The 16730-nt window shown below is 39.3% G+C and overlaps 2 long non-coding RNA genes across 3 annotated transcripts; both read right to left on the reverse strand.

Moving 5' to 3' along the window:
• Positions 1-764: 764 nt before the first annotated feature.
• LOC108830797 (uncharacterized) lies at positions 765-2554 on the reverse strand. Its single transcript, XR_008935423.1, has 5 exons — positions 2471-2554; positions 1926-2242; positions 1606-1810; positions 1400-1506; positions 765-1314 (listed from the first exon to the last, which is right to left on the reverse strand). It is a non-coding gene; the product is annotated as an uncharacterized LOC108830797 (long non-coding RNA).
• Positions 2555-2627: 73 nt separating this feature from the next.
• On the reverse strand, positions 2628-4826 carry LOC108830802 (uncharacterized). Of its 2 annotated transcripts, XR_001946242.2 has the most exons (5): positions 4622-4826; positions 4465-4530; positions 3931-4318; positions 3121-3175; positions 2628-2772 (listed from the first exon to the last, which is right to left on the reverse strand). It is a non-coding gene; the product is annotated as an uncharacterized LOC108830802 (long non-coding RNA). The 2 variants fall into 2 exon arrangements; XR_001946241.2 differs by having other exon boundaries at positions 3931-4530.
• Between the last annotated feature and the right edge of the window lie 11904 nt (positions 4827-16730).

Genomic DNA, 16730 nt, shown 5'->3' on the forward strand with positions numbered 1-16730 from the left:
CAATACTGAATGTGTATCGATCGATTATAATCTTCTAGTACGCGGATCTTCTCAGCAACATCGATCGACAACTCAGGATGAGTATCGATCGATTATAATCGCAATGTTGACTTCTGACTTAGTCTTGAATGGTCAACTCTGGTGTATCATCTCTTGTACTCCAAAATGCTCCAAAACATCACTTTCTCACAAAATGTTCCTGAACCTGAAAACATATTTAGCAGGCTAGAAAACAGATTAAATATATAATAAAATACTAGTATACCATGGTTAAAAACGGGTAAAATCCATGGTATATCAACACCAGCGAAGAGAGAGATGATCGAAGACATTAAGTTCATACATTAATAAGTATTTACAGTAGGATAAAGAGAACATCTTTCAGTGTCATACATAATACATTTACGTTTCATCATTAACGAGTATTCGTAGTTTGAATATGTCATCTATCTGACATATTGTAATCACTAGGGCCGGAGCCCCCGCGCAAGCGCGGGGTCGTGGGTATTGTTGGTGTTCTACTTCAGTGTGTCCACGTGATGTTTGTTAGGGAATTTTGTGTTTGTTGTGATCACTGATTTACAAAGTTTTGTATTGTAATAGGGTTGAAATGTGGTGATGAACCGTATTAGCGATAGTGTTTGTCAAGCCACCGTGCTTGTTTGGACAGTGACAAAAGCGAAAAAAGGGAAAAGAGGCGTTCTACTAAAGAAGTCAAACAGTTCAAGTCTGAACCCATAAACTGTAAAGAAATAACTTTCAGCTGCCTAAAATCCAACAGAAATGAAAACAAATCCACCCTGCTTTTATCTCCTTTTTCTCTATACTTCCCACTATTTAGTAGGTCATATTAAGCAATTTTACAGGGTAGTAGTAGCATCAACAGAAAATGAAAAAGCCATTAAAAAAACAGAAAATTGTAAAGACAATTGAAAACCAAAACACAAAAAAAGATGTGAAAAATATGATTTAATTTCTAAGGGAAAAGAAACAGTTCTTGGTCTTAGGTACCAAAGCTCCTCCTTGCTTCAAAGCTCACGGCACTCATTCTCAAGAGACCTTCTCTCTCGTTGCGTTTATGCTCAGGCCTCAAGAGAAACCTTCTCTCTCGTTGTGTTTATGCTCAAGCCGTGAACAGCACCCACAAATATTTCTAGCAACCATTTGCCACCACATCAACTAGTTTAGAAACAGATCCATTCTCATCAACCTTGACATCACCGGTAGTTTGAGCAGCTGTAAGAGATTCCTTATGAGCCGGATCAGCAGTGGCAGATTTCTTTTCTCATCCTCTGTACTATTCTCCTCACTTAGCTGTTGATTTAGTTCATTTAGATGTTAGAGGGAAGACTTTGAGTTGTACACTACAAAAGATTTATAATTGGTTTACTGCTCTTACCTGTTTATGGGTTGGCTGTTGCTTGGCTTTCTTCAAAAGCCATCCAATATGCAATTCTTGCTCGTATGCTTCTTAATAATTTTCACAAACTTCAAAACTTGCTCCAACTTAACATACACACAATCCCACAAAAGAAACTTCCAACATAAGTAAACCAAATCGAGAACATAACTTACAGAGATGTAAAAGCTTTACAGGTTTGATACCTCTTGGGTGTCTCTAGAGTTGGTAACAGCCTTGATTTCATTGTTCTCAAGGGTAATAGGTTTCAGCAAACTGTTTGCAACATCCTTCTCAATATGCCACTTGAGAGGGAAACAGCCTGTCTACTTGTCTTGCTGCCAGTACTCCACATTTGTGTCGAAATCAACTGTCCTATCAGTTCCCAACAAATTATCCACTTGAGTTGACCTGGGAAAGAAAAAACAGAGTATGGCTCAATAACATCAAATAAGAAGTATAAAAAGGCACTGCATTTGATTTCAGGATTATATACACACCGAGAAAAAGAGAAAGATAGGACAACCTCGAGGTCCTGGAATGCCGCAGCAAGCTTCTTGTTTCCATTTGGTGTGCTAGCCCAAACATTATATTTGATGCTCTTGTGCACATCGTCTTCACTGTATGACTTGATGATAAAAAAACATAGCATTCACATCCACCGGGAAGTCTTCTCTGTCAGGAACAATGCATGTGTTCTCCATCTCCACAGCTTCAGTAACATTTGACTCGCCAGTCTGCTCCTTAACCTCTACGCTATCTTATGAATTTTCTTTCTTTTTTTGTGCCCTGTTCTCCTAGGTCTCCTGTTTAAATTCATTCAGTGTCCTTCCTTTTCTTACCCTGCAAAGCGAGAAGTAAATCATTTTTAATGACATGACAGGTACAACAGAAAAGAAGTCAAAGTGATGTACAATTCAGCAACAAATCAAGATAGAAGAATTGCAATCACGTAACAATTCATCAATCAAGCAAGCAAAAATCCTAATTTGGTAACAATTAGAAGCAACATTCAATCTCAGATTCCAGTGATTCAGTCTTAAGATAAGAAAAAAGACTACAAAAACAAACCTTGATGAGAATTGCATCCAAAGGGTTGCATCAATACATCATTCACTCTGAAGAATTTCGAAGCTCAAGTTCCACATCCTGCAAGCAAACATATATTCAACCACAAGGGAATAATACTCTAATATATGAATTGGGAATTAACAATTTTAAGACTTGCCTCAATCTTTTCTTGTTTTGGCTGTGTAATGTGTCTGATCGTGGTGTATCCAAAAACATGCTAAGTATGTTCCTGTCTCGCTCGTTGTAAACGCAAACTGACCGTGCGTCTCATTTATTTTCTTCTACAGTTCTTTCCATGTAAGCTGAGATATATAACCAACGCAACACACATGCATTTTATATATAACTGACTCCTAAATTCCAGAAAAAATGACAGCATTTAAGCTCTTAAGATCTAACCTTGAGAAGTCGTCGCCGACATCAAAGTTCTTGCAGCTTCGTTTCAATCGATCTCCTTCTTCTCTATCTCTGGCTCACGAAACCTGGAAGCGGATGGTCTTTGCAAATCAGTTTTGAACAACCCATCCTCTGCTCTGGGCTTTTCTTTGGGCCGTAACTTTTCCAGTTTGGGTTTGTACTGGGCTGGACCCTAAAACTCTTTTATTTAAATGAAATTTCTATTGATAAAAAAAAAAAAAAAAAGATCTAACCTTGAGAAGCTTTCTGGAGTAACTGAAACGCCATCAGAGACCAAAGCGACCATATCTATGTAAACAGTTACAGAGAATATTTCAGATATATTGTATAAGACAACGAAGAAACAGGAAGCTAAGAATTACTATAAGTTAATTATATAATCTTTTTATTGTAAAAAAATTGTGGGTCACACTTAGGGCCTGACTGATGTAACCGCAGCGGTTGCGGTTGCGGTTGCGGGAGTTTGCGGGTGCGGGTGGTTGCGGTTTTAAGCGTTTTCTAGAGATATGTACGACTGGTACAACTGTTAGAAATTGTTGCGTTTGCGGGACTTTTATGACTGGTAAACTACCAAACGCAACATCTGTTAAATAATAATTTAACAATATTTACATTTTATGTAATTATAAAAATATTAAAAATCATAATAATATGATAAATATAAAATTTATATTTATAAAATCATATTATTCAATTTTAAAAATTTATAGAAAATATTTTAGTTTTGAATTTTTATAATATAAATTGAAATATAATATGAATACATTTTACAATTTCTATTATTTCAATTGAAAATTTTTATTGAATATTTTTAGTATTATTTTTATTTATTCTGTTTTTAAAGAAAAAAAATTTACCCTCCCGCAACCGCAAACGCTAGCTGGAACCAGCTTTTGATTTTAAGAGGTTCGAAGCGGTTTGAAGCGATTTGTAGCGTTTTCTGTGATTGTTTCGAAACGCCAACAACCGCTATGAACCGCAAAAGCTGCGTTTGCGGATGGTAGCGGGAAAACCAGTCGGCACCTTAATTGTTAAAGATATACCACTCCAAGCCTACACCGCTTTTAGTGATACGCAAACAGCCACGCATCCTTCATGCAGTTATCCTCTTGACCGCACGTTCCTTCACGCTCTCTTCCATGAACTCCAAGGACCGTATCAACACGCGCCGCTGCCTGGTGAGAAAAAGCTGACACGACTTCGCCGGTAGATCCTTGATTTACCATAGCTTTGTTGCCGGACCACCAATCTTCACTGGTAAAGGGATGCAGCTTCTCTTTGATCGCTTTCCTCACTCATCATCAACCTTCAACAGCCGGAATGTGAGGAGAGCGTTCACGTCTCCGGTGAAGTTAACCGGAAGAACTTCACCGCCCCACTCAGGATTGACAGCAGGCAAACGTGATATTGCCCTCTCCAAACACGGTCGATCTAGTTGAGTAGAGATCAGATGGAGTTAAGTGATGCTTAGAGAGCTACCCGAGAATCCATCTTATAGATTGGAAATTTATTTCTCGACTCAAACAAAAGAAAAATAAAAAACATTGAAGAAAGGTTTTGTTTGAATCGAAACATACAACAAAAAGTACAAACTCGCTAGGCGAAAGATAAAATCCGACCATGCATAGATCGCTTGACCAGAACTAAAACAGAAAACAAAAAGAAATGATCTCAAATCAGAATATCTCGTCTAAAAAAGTGGAGGAGAAGAGTTAAAATGCAAGGACGACTCACCAATATATGGGTGTATGGTGAAAGCGTTACTGGCGAAGAGGCATCTCCTCTGTATTGAATGGCTGGAGAGTTACAGATTCGATTCACCGGAATAAGAATCGCCACCACACGCGGAAACATCTCGAAAGATTTACACAAATACGGCGGATGCCCTAATCAGTTCAACTTCAAGAAGATGAGTGCTGGGCCGACATTGAGATAAGTTAAAGACTTAACACCAAAGTGAAAACAATCAGAAAACACAAATGTTTTAAAGCCCATACTGACAGAACAGCCCATTAGAGTAAAAATGAACACATGTCCTCTAAATAGGGAGTGAACTCCGGCATTATATTATAGATTGTTAACAATAACTAATGTTAAAATCTAATAAATTAGATTGTGCTATTTAAAAATACTTACCCATTAAAAAAGGAAACAATAAATGTAGGCAGCATCTGTACACTTAATAAATTGAAGGCCCATCAATAACAGATTCTCTAACTTAAATTCCTCTTATTCTCGAAACTTAGACTTTTAATAAAGGAGGTACATAAGATAAAACACAACAAGTTCGTAAGCTCCCCATAATTAATTTCTTAAGCTCTTTGATCTTCTCGTGCATTTGAGCAAGCTCATATTGCAGCTTACGTCGGAGCGAGACCGCCTCAGCATATTGCTTTTTATAATTCATTCAACTCTTCCTTGATTGCGTCAAGGTAGCAAGTCGGATGTGCAACCCATCGTCCTACAACAAAATATAATTGAGATATGTCATTTGCATACATAGTAGTTTCTTCCTCTCTTGTCCGTTTCCATAGTGATAGTTCCTCCACAAGTACACTTTTTTGGTATGTAGAAATAGGCATATGCAACTGCTTCGAGCGAGTCATAATCACTTTTATGCTGCTTCATATCCGCATAGTAAGGATCTGTCATTTCGCGAAAGACTTTTTAGGTGATTTTGAAGAAAGATTGGGAAGTGTGGCAAATAGATTTAGGACTAAGTCACTTCATCTTAAATAGAGGAAAATCGTAACGGCTATATTCATTTTGAAAGCACTTCCAATGGTTATATTCAATTTTTAATCAATCGTAGCGACTCTAATGCCGTTCTGACATTTCCAGCAGCTATATAGAGTTTCGTAACAGATATTAGAGTTTAAGTTTTTCAGATAATTCTTTTTTTTTGTTTTAGTTAGTAATCCACTAGTAGAGATATGCAATAGTTGTATAAGGTGTACGTTACTTGTTTACATGTACACTACTTTTACATTTGTACATGTACACTACATTTACACTTGTTTAAATGTATACCAGTTGTAGAATAAAACACGTCTAATTAACAACTAATCATGCGTCTGTGAATTCAAATAGCGTCCTTATTGGGAAGTCACGTGCATGCATGAGTGCTTTGTTAAGAGACTCAACTATATTTAAGCTCGTCAAATTGTATCTCTCTCCCTCAAAGTGTGATCTTGTCCAATGTCTTTTATCAATTAACTCAAGGTAATCCCAACAACGCTTATCCGTATGTTTGATTTCCTCGTACAGTTTCTTAAAGTGAGATAATTTGAATACATAAGCTACCCTGCCAACCAATTTCTTTTGATTGATTTTCTTGTATCTTGCGTCCACTTTTCTCTGCAGGTGTACGAGGCAACATCCATGGTGTGCACGCGGATACCATAAATCTTTATCGACACATATTTGGCTAGCTCTATCAGACACAATTGTTGAATCAGAACCATCTTCTACAATATGTACCAGCTTCTCAAAAAACCAGCTCCATGACTTGTTAGTTTCATGGAGCTGGTTTTTTGAGAATACCTGAAAATTCGCATCTTGCCCACTTGCAGTTAGTAGACATCCTTTATATTTCCCAAACATATGTGTACCATTCACCACAATAACCTTCTGTAGATGCTTCCTCACGTCAATGCAAACTTTCAATGCCATAAACGCGTACTTAACATTGTCTTTCCTTATCATCTTTTACAGTTTTGATATCAGTTATGGTTCCATGATTTGCATACTTAAGAACATAGAAATATTTCGGCAGCAGTTTGTAGGAGTTCTCCTTTGTTCCTTGTGCAGCAAGAGTTGCTAACTCTTTCAACATTTCCAATATGTGGCTGTAAACAAGAACTCAGTCTGGAGTCTCTCAGGTAATTCCGTTGCACGCGGTCCACCTTGGAACCTTTCATACTTAGATCTCATTAACGCAACTATTACTTTCGACGTCGCATGTTTCTTAAACTGCGCTTTCACATATAATGTGCACTGATGATCCAGTCATGTCTTCCTCACCTAATATCTTGACGCTTCCCCCCCCCCCCATTTTCTTAGCCATAATATAAAATTTGCACATTTTATCAATGCATTTCGATATTACGTAGTTATACGCATGTTTGTGAAACCTAAACATGAACACCTTCTTTATGGCATAGACATCCATATTGATCTTAAATTATCTTTTGCTATTGAATAGCCTTCCGACGTATATATCAGAATCTGCTAGGGTGAAGTCAATATCATCGACCGAATAATCCTTGATTGTGACATTATGAAATGAAGGTTCAATATCCTCAAATCCATATAACTCTACAGCTCTAATGGCTTTCATGAGGGATTCGTCAATAGATGTCTCCTTCCCACAACGTCCTTCTTAGTTTTCTTTTCCATGACCTCCTTGAGTGGGTCCTGACGAAAGACATTGAGGGACCGGATCCACAAAAAATCGTTGTCATCGTCTTCTCTGATTGGGATTTCATGTGACGGTCTGAAGATGCTTGCCAAAAGAGAAACACACACATGAACAGGATCAACGAAATCATCATTGTCGTCAATTTCCCTGTAATGCTTATTGAAAACTTTTTGAGGGGTCATGAGAACCAAACGTTGGGAGCTGCTGTCCACACATGGATCCTCTTTGAAAATAGGATATTAATGGTTCTTAGTGTGGGGAACGCCAAAACTTGACTTGTCACCTGAATAGTTAATTTCTCCGTTAATATCTCCTAGCACACTCCTAGACGTTCATATGTAATCTCTACCATCATTTATGTAATCTTCAAAAGTTGATGTTGATTTAACTCAAGCTGCAGATGATGCTTTCAGTATGCTGCTTGTTTGCCGCTGAGCCACTGCATTTGCTTGAAGAAGGATCAGAACTTCCACTTGGCGTTTTAGAAGCCACCTCAACACGTACACCTCCATTTTTTTGTTCGTTCTTTCACCAGCACTTTGTCCACCACCTGCCTCTCCATCCTCATTCTTCCCATCGTCTCATTCACAACCTCTTAACACATAATAATCCCAATAATCGTAATCATAATATTCATCATCGTCTTCATTGGCTTCCCTGACTCAGCATCGTTCACGTTTTTCTCAACCTCACGTGTGGTTCCATCCACTACACTCAACCCAAAATCCTTTGATGAATAAACTGCTTCATTTGCCTCAACACACATTAAAATTGTTTCATCATCAAGCAAATCAATCTCATGATCATCAACTTCACTACGACTGTGCAAATCCATCGAACATACTACATCCGCAAATGTAGTCTCAACTTGCAGATCGCTAATGTTGACAACTTCATTACACTTCATAATACATCGCTTCGGTATCAAGAATATCATTTTCCCATCTATTTCCTCTCTGAAAGTGACAAAACGTTGACGGACTTGTCCACCTTAACTTCGGAAGTAAACAACTTGAAGTCCTCATTGTTGGAAATTTGTAGTAGAGCTTGTCTTTCACCCGTAACACCAGATCCGTCGTCACAAAGCCAATATGACAGCTCGATGAAAACAGACGTTCTTACTAGACCGTATTCCTCGATAATTCAATGTTTCAGAGTATCAACATCGGATATAAACATCACATAGACAGCCTTCCCTATACGGTCGCTGTCAAGCTTGAAATTCCAATCACCATTGTCTTACATAATCCACCTTCCTGACATTACAACGATATAAAAATCGTTCCACAAAAAAAACAAGACAAACACTTTTAGTGCCTAATTTGTTATAAATTTGTTACATTAGGCAACACACGCGATAAATGAAGATTTAAACAAAGGGAGACTTGCATTCCGAGCAAAAATCTGTAATAAATGAAATTCATCATAATTGTCATGTACAAATTATATATGCAATCTTTATCTTCACCATCTGCATCCCCACTATCCGCCATAGGCTTGCCTCTCTCATCATTTCGTTTGAAGTTCATGTCTCTCTTAACGCAATTTTTGTACTGAAGTTTCCCAAATTCGTGAAATAAGCCGATTTCACTTCTCAGCCAAAGAAAAAGCAAAAGAGGTTGGGGTTGTACATTTATAGATTACATAAATAAATTTGACCTAATTTTAATTACAAAAAATAAAGAAAAACGCATATGTTCCAAAGCCGCCAGTCATTGCCGCCCGTTCTTCCACCTTGGATCCGTTGTTTTCCGCGCTATTATAAGGTCTTTAAGACCATCTCTAGTGTATTTTGCTATATTCTCCTGTAAAATAGAGAATATCTATAATCATAAGGAGTTTACTCCAATGTATTTCTCTATAATAGCAATCTTCAAAATATAGAGTAAAAAATAGAGATTGCTATTTCTTCCTCTAAATATAGAGAAAAATATAATAATATCTATTTTAGAGTTAGAAATAGCAATGGATTGGAACAAAAATAACCTTAAACACTAAAACAGAGATAAAAATCGCAATGAGTTGGAGATGTTTTAAGTTGTTAGACAAATAGCCCAAAATTTAGACCTAAATTCACATTTTTGTCTTAAAAATGGTTTAAACGCGCGTGTATGGCACGCAGAAGCTCAGTTTGTATGAACAAAACGCTACCGAATCCCACTATGTTCCTCCCCAAGATTAATAGTAAAAAACTAAAACATTCAACTAATTCTTCTCTCTCATCGTAGTTGCACATTTTATCAATTATATAATTTGGACTTTTCCAATTTTTCTATTAAAATTTAAATTTGCCCATTTCTATAATTCACCCATTCTCTAAACTGAAATTACGAAAAGAGCAAACCGAAACCAAAATTCATAGGTCTAGTTAAAAACAAGTCTGATATTTGCTTGTAGCGTAATTTACCAAATGTGTAAACAGAAAACATCTATGATTGTAAAGAAGCCATAACCATCTCTGTGCAAGATCTGATCTTTGAACAAAAATCCATCAAATACTGAGTGGAATCAACTCCAATAATGTTCTTGAAAGTTGCACAGCTTATGAAAAAAGAAGATAAGAATATAACAAAAATCAAAGAAAAAAATTCTTGATTTCGATTACTTTTTTTTTTGTTCAAACTGCCTCTTTCATTGATTTTAATTTAAAGGGTTTAAAGCCCACAGGGCCTGTTTAGCCAAAGTATCAGCTTGGGCATTTTGGGCTCTAGGCACATACACAAATTTAATAGACTTAAATGAAGATAACAGGAGGTAGATATCTTGGAGGACTCCAAAAATCTCGAGATTCATGTTTCGTCGGTTGAGTGTTGTGATTAATGACTGAGAATCTGCGAGGATCTTTACTGAGTCTTGTCCACGGGATAGAGCAGAGGTTAGAGCAGCCTGGACTGCTAAGGATTCTTCTAACAGAGGCGACACAACGAAGGTTTCTGTCGTTGATTGGCGATATGGAGAAGCCGGATCATCCAGAATCCAACCAAGCCCTGCATGTCCAGTCATGGAGTTCCACGCTGCATCCGTGAAGATAGGGAGCAGTCCATCACTATTAGGGCTTGGTTCCAATCTGATCAAAGGCCTCGATGGTGAAGGGATCTGTGGTGGTTGAGCAAGCTTCCATTCGCGTGCCGCTACAATCGCTTTTTCTATTGTTTCTTCCGGTGAGAAGTCTCTGTTCTGGAAACCCAGTTGATTTCTAGAGATCCAGAGGTTCCACACTATTGAGGCTGCGATTGTCCCTGCATCAAGACCAGTGGGAGGTAAAGAATTAATCTTTTTTACTTGTTCCCAAGCCGTCTGGTAGTTTGTGATTGATTCAAAGTTGATTGCAGATGACAGAGGAGCGAGATCCCATACACTTGTCGCGTAAGGGCATAAGAAGAGTAGATGGAGTACAGATTCCTCCATGTTGCAGCGCTTGCATAAAGGGGTTATCGGAATGTTTCTAATCGCGAATTGTTCTCCTACAGGTAAGGCATTTTGTAGGGACTTCCAGATAAACAACTTGATCTTCTCTGATGTTTTGATTTTCCAAAAATTTGACAACCAGTCGCATGGTACAATGAGAGGCATGGGCTGTGAATTATCCTTCTCCTCAGATAGAGTCAAATAGCATGAGCGAGTGGAATACTCTCCTGAAGGGTTCTTCAGCCACACCAATTGATCAGGTACTCCTAATTTGCTTGGTTTTAATCTCAGAACCTGCTCTTTATGGAACGAGAGGATATGTTCTAACTTCACAGTGTCCCACTCGGTTGTTTGTGGTAGGAAGAGATCCGATACTTTGGTGGATCGAAGATTTTCTGGAACCGGGCCGATAGGTCTACATTGTTCAGTGTGGAAGAGCCAAGGATCATCCCAGATGTTGATTGAGGTACATGTACCTATCATCTAGTCTAATTGCTTGGTCAGGAGACCTCTTCCAATTAAAACACTCTGCCAGCCATGTGAGGAGTTTTTGGTTGCTTTGACAGAGAGGAACTTCTCCGAGTGGCAGTATTTTCCAAGGAGGGTTCTAGCTAACAGGCAAGAGGGGTTCTTGATGATTCGCCAGCCTATCTTTGCGAGGAGAGCTTCATTTGTGAAGGTGATATCTTTAAATCCCAGTCTACCTTTTTTTCTTTGGTTTAGCCATCTTCTCCCAAGATATCCATGATATCTTTTTTTGGTCAGGGTCATCATCCCACCAAAAACGTGTTAACGCTGATTGTATGTTTGCGCACAGGGACTTAGGTAGCTGGAAGCAAGACATCGAGTGCGAGGGCATTGGTGCTAAGACGCTCTTGAGCATTATCATTTTGCCAGCAGTTGAGAGAAACTTTGAATACCAGCTTAGAGCTCTCACCTGGATCCTCTCCACCACAGATGCAAACAGATCTTTTTTCTTTCTTCCGAAGTGCTCGGGGAGTCCAAGGTACTTACCCACTCCTCCCTCCTTATCAACTTCAAGTATTGATTTTACTAAGTCTCGAGTCTGTGATGGTGTTTTCTTCGCAAAGAAGATGGATGACTTCTGTTTGTTGATGAGTTGGCTCGAGATATATTCATAGGTTGTCAATAGAGCTTTAAGAGATTCTGCATTTTTCTTGTTTGCCTTGTAGAAGAACATAGTGTCATCAACAAACAGGAGATGATTGATGTTGGGGCAGTGTGCTGCAATGGAGACACCTTCGAGGAGGCTGTTATGATTTGCTCTCTTGCACAGACCTGAAAGGACTTCACTGCAAAGAATAAAGAGGTAAAGTGATTGGGGATCGCCCTGCCTTATTCCTCTCTCTGGTTGAACAAATCCTCTAGTAGCTCCATTTATGATAAATGTGTAAGACACTGTTACGATGCATTGAATAATCCATTGGATGAGGATAGGATGAAAATTCATTTTTCCTAGGACTAGTCGAATGAACTCCCATTCTAGCCTATCATAGGCTTTGCTCATGTCGGTCTTTATCACCATATTAACAGTGTTTCTCTGCTTTTGAGCTCTTTTGGTAGTGTAATATTTCATGGGTTATCAAGACATTGTCTGATATTGCTCTTTTTGGTACAAATGCAGATTGCGTTTCGGAGATAAGTGCTTGGAGAAGAGGTTGCAGGCGTCTAGACAACAATGGATATCAGCTTGTAGTACACGTTACATAGTGCTATGGGTCTGTAATCAGCAACTCTCTTCGCTCCTTGACCTTTTGGGATCAAGCGCTTATGTGTTTCGTTTATGGTTCTCGGCATTTCACCGGAGGTAAAGAAATCTTGAACTTCCTTAACGATATCTCCTCCAACTACTGAACAGTTCTTTTGAAAAAAGCAGGCAGAGAAGCCATTAAGCCCTGGTGCCTTGTCAGGGTGGATGGAGAAGAGAGCATCTTTTATTTCTTGGGGAGAGGGGATTTTTTTGATCGCTTCGTTTGCTCCTCTGTGACCCTGGGGGTGATTGCCTCCGAAATGATTGTAGCCATTTGAGGATCCTGTTTAGTGGAGGCAAACATTCGGGAGTAGTATTCCTCAATTGTTACAGCAATTTCTTCCTCTTTGTAGACTGAAACCCCTTCTTGTGTCTCTAGCACTGCGAATTTATTGATCGCTTTTCGTTTTTTCGTAGAAGCATGGAAAAAAACCAGTGTTTTTGTCGCCTAGGTGAAGCCCGAGCTGTCTACTCCTTTGTTTCCAGAATTCTTCTTCAGATTTGTAGGCGTCAATCAATCTCTTTTTCAAGCTCTCCAGACGAACTGCATCAGGATGAGTCGATACCGTTTCTCTCTCGATTGAGGACTTTAGGAGTTCGTTTATTAATAGCTTCCCTCTGCTTCTTGGAACAGGTTATGATAGCAGTTCTGCATCTATCAACTTTTATCTTTACTTTCAGGTGAGCGCTCTCACTCCACACCTCTTTGACCAATTTACATACTTCAGGGTTTTTATTTAATCTACAATCATATCTAAATATTCCCTTCTTCTTCTTTCGCAGTGGTTCAAAGTATGTGATCAGAGGTCTATAATCCGAGCTTTCGAAGCGAAGATACTCACACCTTCCAGAGGGGTAGAGTTCAGCCCATGAACTGTTAGATAAAGCCCTGTCCAGTCTGCATTTGACATCATGGTTCCATCTCTTGCCTTGCCAGGATAGAAAGTCTCCATCATGTTGCAAGTCGTAGAGGTCTCCTTCAGCAAGGAATGTTCTGAAATCTGAGAAGGAAGCTTCCGATCGTTCTGGGCCTCCCTATTTCTCATTATTCCCTATGATATCATTTAAATCTCCTGTTGCAAACCAAGGGGCATCACGTAGCAAGGCCAAAGAGACACGATAATCCCAGGTTTGCTTTACTTTCCTCTTGTCTGTGTCGCCATAAATAAATGTAGCATATGAAATGATTCCTTCATAGGTGATTCTTGTATCGAGATAGCTTTTACAAGAGGAAATGATCTCTAGATTCAACCATTCCTTCCACAGGATGGCAAGGCCTCCTCCTGCAACTCCATGTGGTGAAATTGTTTTAAGGTTTGTGTACCCTAATTTTCTTAGCTTTTCTTGCACCACACGGTGGGGATTTTTGGTCTCCGATAAGAAGATAACGTCTGGATCTACTTTCTTGCAGATTTCCTGGAGACGGTGAACTGTCCAAGGATTCTCCACTCCTTGGCAGTTCCAAGCCACAATTTTTAAGGTAGAGGAGAGGGCGGATTGAGAAAATCCGCACCTTTGGATGTCCTTTGAAGTCGCGGACCTCCGCGAGGTATCTTAGGGATATTAGGTGCTCCTCTTGTTCCTGTCTTGGATGATGATGGTTTCGATCTGTTCTCCTTATTTTGAGGGATAACTCTTGGGATTCTATGCACTTTTGACAGAGGGGAAGGGGCCGTTTTTGTAACTCTCCTCTTACGGACACCCGCATTAAGTATGTTTAGAGACGCTAGGGTTGTTCTTCTCACTGTCGATCTGCTTTGTACCCTTTTAACTGGACCAGGTTCCGATGCAGGTACTTCTTCTGGCTCTTGATCATAATTGAGCGGTCCTAATCGTCGTAGTGCAGAGATGGGTTCACTAATAGGTCCAATTCTTTGTAGTGCAGGAAGTCTTTCAGGGGTTTTCTGTGAGCAGTTCTCAGGGTGTTCAAGTCTTTGAGCCTCTAGTGTGCTCCGTGCCAATGAGACGGCTGCTTCTTCGAACTCTCCTCTTTCTTCAGCATGTCGAACTCTCTCTCTTCGTGCTGCACTCTCTGTTGGGTCAGGCTGAGTATTGGTTCATATACTCCCTCACTTCTTATAGTGCCACTGTCACCGCTTGTTCATTGATTCTGGGAGGAGGTGAGGTAGCTTTTTGAGGTTGTTCACAAGCTGGACGAGATGACTCAGACTTTTCAACGTTTATGGGATTCTTTTGTGGGCCATCCTCTCGTTGATTCAGTTTTTCCACCCAGAGTGATCGCGACTGTTTGGTTTTATTATGTGTATATGCTTCCACCGGGCCAGTACCACGTCTGTACTCGCGTGAATGATAATTGTAGCTAGTATCTTGTCCTCTTGAGTTAGAATAGTACTTGTGATCCCTAGGGATATGTCTTGCCTTTACAGTTCTCTCCGTCGAGGGGGGGGATTCTTGTATCTGTGTAAATCAGAGTTGCTAAGGGTTCTCCTTTCTTGGTGGGTGTCAGGTCTTGAATAGGGAGTTTCTATCGAGTAAGAAGGTTGGGTTCTCCGTGAGGGCCGAGATGTCTTATGGTTCAAGTCAGAGTATTGCCTGGAGTTTTCCTGGAATCGTCTCCCTGAGTTGATTCTATCGGATTCTCCCTCTCTTATCAGGTTTGCTTTTGGTTGCTTACTCGTTGGTGGGCGTGGATTTTCAGGGCAATCTTCAATGATATGGCAGAGGCTGAAGCAAGTAGTACAGTGATTATGAATCTTTTCATAGACTAGTGTTGCAATGACTTCGTATCCGTCTTCAAATTCCACCATAGTCTTGGTGATAAGGGGCAGGAGACCATTCACAAAGACTCGCATTTTTGCAGTAGTAGAGGTAATCTCAGTTACATCCAGCGTACCAATGTCTCTTGCAATACAAGTGAGAATACCTTCAGACCAGAGATGAAGCGGGATGCCTTGTACTTGGATCCAGAAGGGTATTTGAGTTGGGAAGTTTGGCTCCAGTGAGGGCTCCCATCTTTGGATAATAACCATCCAGTGGGCAAAATGGTAAGGTTGGTTATCTAGGATCTTTATTAAGTCTTTTTCAGAGGCAAACTGGAACTGAAAGCATCCCTGGCCCAGATCTGCTCCAACTGGACGAGATTCGCTCTTCCAATGCTCTGAGAGGAAGGGGATGAGCGACCACACTCGTTGTACTTTAGGGTTTGTCTGTCTGCCAACCAGAGTGAGAGAATGCTTTCTGATAAGCTCAGAGTTGTCGAAAGGTGGAGCTCTCACCCTTGCTGCTGTTGAAGAGAACGGTAGTAGCACAGTTCAACACTTATAGTGAGAAAGATCTTTGAGATAAGAACTCTAGAGAGTTGAGGTTGGAGACAAGGTTTCTTAGAGATCCAAGCTCTTGAGAGTTCACTGCTGCAAGAAAGAGACAGAAAGCGATGTGTATGATAGGGTGGGAGAAGAGCGGCGGAGAGTTACTTATCGGACTTGAAACATGGCCGACGGCGACCCTCCGACCCGGGTCGGGGGTTGAACCCGGTGGTTAAGAGTTCAATGTGGGTAAATAACTGATGGTTTATTCCAAAAGAGTAAATATTTTGAAAAAAGGAGGGAATGACCAGAGGGTGAAGTCAAAAGAAACTGAAGAGACTAGTGGGTAATCGAGTGAAGCGCCGGGAGTCAACTAGCTATGGACCAATCTCGAAACTCGTGTCTAAGAGAGAAAGCCTTTGCCGACTTCTTTTTTTAATTTTCTAGATTTCGATTGCTTACACTTATTAATTCCAAATGTATATGTTACAAAGTGGTGTTGTTGATCTTTCTCAAGAAAAAAAAAAGATTAAAAACTAAAAAACATATAAAAAAGAAAAAAAAACCGATCTGCTTTTCCCTTACAAACACACACACATGATGGTTCTTCTTAGTCTTATGGACTTTGGACTTGAAGATGTGTAGTAATATATAATCATACAATATCACCATCAGACAAGAAACAGAGTCAGCTAACAAGCTTATGTAGCATCTAATATATATGTATATTTGTTACCTAATAACCTAGCCCATATCTAATTTAAATCATGTATTTATTTAACAAACAAGAACATTCCAATAATCAAAATTAAAAATTAAATAATTTTTAAAAACATAGAAATTTAAAAATTAAATTTAAAATTTAAATAATGTATAAATTTTTTATTATAATTTTTTTTATAGTAACTAAACTAAATAATGATTTTCCAAAGAAAAAAAAATATATATATATATATAAGAGAAAATTGCCAAAACGGA

Source organism: Raphanus sativus, chromosome 1 (genome assembly GCF_000801105.2).
Source record: "Raphanus sativus cultivar WK10039 chromosome 1, ASM80110v3, whole genome shotgun sequence".
In the NCBI taxonomy this organism is placed as follows: Eukaryota; Viridiplantae; Streptophyta; class Magnoliopsida; order Brassicales; family Brassicaceae; genus Raphanus; species Raphanus sativus.